Here is a 3,989-nt window from a genome sequence, read left to right on the forward strand (position 1 = left end):
ATTTTGCAATATAATAATTAACTTTTTTTATAGCCATGCAGGTGATTTCTTTACCTGTACTGCTTACCTACAGCTATCAAGTTAACGAGGGAGCCTCTTGGCAATCATTTAGCCCTACTAGAAACAACAGCCGAAAGTTTCTCATTACACCGTCCCTTCCAAAAAAAGAAGATGGAGCATATTGGATAATAAAGTACAAGTACAAGATAATGAAGTACAAGACATATATGATCCCCCCACCAAAAAAAAAAAAAAATTCAAAGGTCATAAGAGTTATGGCTAGAACACCTTTGATTAAAGTAGGTTTGCTCAGACAGGACAGACCTTGGGCTAAACAACAACAACAACTAACATATGATCAAAGTTGGTTGAGTTGCTAGGTTGTTACACAGCAAGAGTCTGCAATAATTATCAGAACTACAGCACTTTGGTGTGTCTACTACTGCAATGCATAATTCTCATTGGATCATTGGATCATTAACTGGTCCCAGTGCCGGATGAATCACTAAGCAAAATGAGCATGCGCTTAGGGCATCAAAGGAAGAAAGGGCACCACAGAAATGGTAAATGGTTTATGGCACAAAAGAAATCACATTAAACTTACTGAAATAATATTCAAAGTGGTTTATATGATTAGAAATATAATTTCAAAGTGTTCATGACATCATAGTGTGGATCTGATCAAAGACTTTGCAATTACAAAACAGTAGGAGAAAACCTTTCAAATATAAATATAAAGTGGAAATATACAAAAAGAAACATTGTTTTCCATCTTTTTGTTAGTTTTGTTTCATTTTGAAATTTTATTTTATGGTTTTATTATTGTTTATATTTTGAATTACAAATATATGGGGACACCCAAATCTTTTAAGTATTTAGGGCTTCCATGGGTTTTAATCTGGTCCTGATTGGCACCATGTGCAGGATTAGGCTATTGCTATCAGCAGTGACATCACCTTAAAGTTGGTGAGTGTTTCGTTAAGTTGCAAAATGGAATTCAAGATTATTGACTGATGCTGGGCCATGATAGAAACATTCACACTACAGCCCTGTTCTAACCAATTCTGCTTCCATAATGCCAAACCTAACTTCGTGTTACCCAAACAGCTTAGGATTTCACTACCATCATCATTATTGTCATCATCATCATCATCGTCGTTGTCTTCATCGTCGTTGTCTTCATCGTCGTTGTCGTCGTCATCATCATCATTTAACGTCTGTTTTCCATGCTGTCATGGGTTGGATGGCTTGGTAAGGCCAAAGGCTGCATCAGGTTCCACAGTCTATTTTGGCTTGGTTCCTACACCTGGATGTCCTTCCTGGTGCTAACCACTTTGCAGAACGTACTGAGTACTAGCACTGGTGCTTTTTATGTGACACCAGCACCAGTGCTTTTTACTCTGCAACAACACCAACATCAATACTTTTTTTTTTTTTATGACACAAGAAATTATTTATCCTAGAGTGTTCTTCTCAAGAAAGACAGCCATGAATCATCTATAGTAAAAATAAAGAAAGAAGTTTCATAATATTCACTGTTCTTTTGATGTTTCTAAAGAATCTAACCAAATACAGTCGTGGCAAAAAGTTGAAGACTGGTAAATGATCCACAAATACCAGAACTGAAGACGGAACCAGCTTAGAATTTATCAAAGAGCTTGGAGTCTATACGCTGCAAGTGAAATTGTCTTAACTCTGCATTAGACCTGACCAAACCACAGACATCAAAGTGAAAGGGATCATATGGAGTCCCTTTTTTGTGACTGTTCTACAGTCACAAAAGTCAGGGAATTGTGAGGCCCGAAATTGATTAGCTTATACCTGAATCTGACGCTAACTATGATGAGATATAATTTGGCAGAAAAGTTGACATGACAGAAGAATAGATTTGTAAACCCCTTTCATCCTTTTCATCCTTTTTTTTTTTTTTTGTCTGCTTTCCATACTGGCATGGGTGGCCCGGGTCTAGCTGCTCTCCTGCATAGGAGAGAAAGCATGGAAAGCAGATGTAAAACAACATTATGATGATAATGATGATGATGATGTTGATGAAGATGGTGGTGGCGGTGGTGATAATGATGGTGGTGGTGGTGGTGGTGGTGGTGGTGGTGGTGGTGATATTTTCATCAGTTTCTATGAGTTATTCTACAATAGAATCATTGATTTATATTCCACATTCATCCAGTTACTGTTTTATTAGGTATTCTGCAACTGGTTGACTTGTATGTACACACACACACACACGCACGCACACACACACACACAAACACACGCATGCATACACACACTACATTCATCCAGTTAATATCATTTACTTCAAATTCTATAGAAGAATTGTTGATTTATACACCACATTCACACAGTTACTATGATTTCCCGAAGACATCTATGACAATCATTGATTTATTATAGATCACATTGAACCAGTCATTATGGTTTATTAGGAATTCCATGACAGAATCATTGATTCATATATCACATCCAACCAGTTACTATGGTTTACTATAATTTGTAGAAAATATAAATTTGACCAAAGACAAAATGCAAAACGAATTAACGAGATGGTTTTATTCTAAAATAATTGCAGAGCAGAAAAATATAATATATTTTCTACTTGTTGATAAATTAATTTGGCTCTGACATGCCTGATTGGCTAGAAAATTCATGTTATATAGATAATGGCATTAATTTCAGTATCAAGAATGAAATGTTTTCACTACATCATCATCATCCAGCATCTGCTTTCCATGCTGGCATGGGTTGGACAGTTTGATTGGAACTGGTAAGCTGCAGAGCTGCAGAAGACTCCAGTCTGTTTTGGTTTGATTTCTTCAGCTGGATACTCTTCTTAATGCCGACCACTCCACAAAGGGTACCAAGTGCCTTTAACGTGTCACTGGCACAGAAGTGAATATGGCATTTTGCAAAATTTGTTAATGGAGGGTGCGTGTGTGTGTGTGTGTGTCCGTGTATATACACGTATGTGTATATTCATGTGTGTGCATGTGTGTGTATATACATGTGTGTATGTATATACATGTATATACACACTCTCTGAGTGGTTGGCGTTAGGAAGGGCATCCAGCTGTAGAAACTCTGCCAAATTAGATTGGAGCCTGGTGTAGCCATCCGGTTGCACCAGTCCTCAGTCAAATCGTCCAACCTATGCTAGCATGGAAAGCGGACGTTAAACGATGATGATGATGATGATGATGTATATGTAAGTGGGTATATATGTATGTGTATATATACATGTGTGAATGTGTGTGTATATACAGGCACATACATATAAGTGTGTATGTATATACTTGTGCGTGTGTATATACTTGTGCGTATGTATATACAAGTATGTATGTGTGTGTATACATATGTATGTTTATGTATATACATGTGTATATGTATGTAAATACATGTGTGAAATCTGAAGGTTGGTGAGTTTTATACTGTACTCTACTACGTCCTTAACAGAATACACCATAACTGTGTTTGTGTGTGTGTGTGTATGTATGTATACATATGCTAAGTCTTAAACTCAATAATTAAGTCCTCTGTGGAAACACCACAAGCAGTAGAACACAAGAGTGGCCAAATTCAAACAAAAAACAGGGATCTGTACCCTTTTCCCCTTCCTAACAGACATCAGAAGAGTACGAGCAAGCTATCTGCTGGTCAAATCTTTGATTTCTTCATAAGTCACATGACATACCAGTTAAATCCAGCCTTCACCATAAACATTAAATACGGAAAATAAACAGTGAAATGTCTAAATGTTGATCTCTAATAATATTCCTTCAGTTTAGTTGCAGATTATTTTTTATCCAGCTTCTCTCTTCCCTTCACCGTTCTTTTACACTGGAATATTTATATCCTTCACCTTCCTTAATCCTATTGATTTGTTTTCTAAAAGAATTATTCCTTCAGATTTGATTCTCTCTCTCTCTCTCTCTCTCTCTCTCTCCCTCCCCCCTCTCTCCCCCCCCCTCTCTCTC

The sequence above is a fragment of the Octopus bimaculoides genome, chromosome 17 (genome assembly GCF_001194135.2).
Source record: "Octopus bimaculoides isolate UCB-OBI-ISO-001 chromosome 17, ASM119413v2, whole genome shotgun sequence".
In the NCBI taxonomy this organism is placed as follows: Eukaryota; Metazoa; Mollusca; class Cephalopoda; order Octopoda; family Octopodidae; genus Octopus; species Octopus bimaculoides.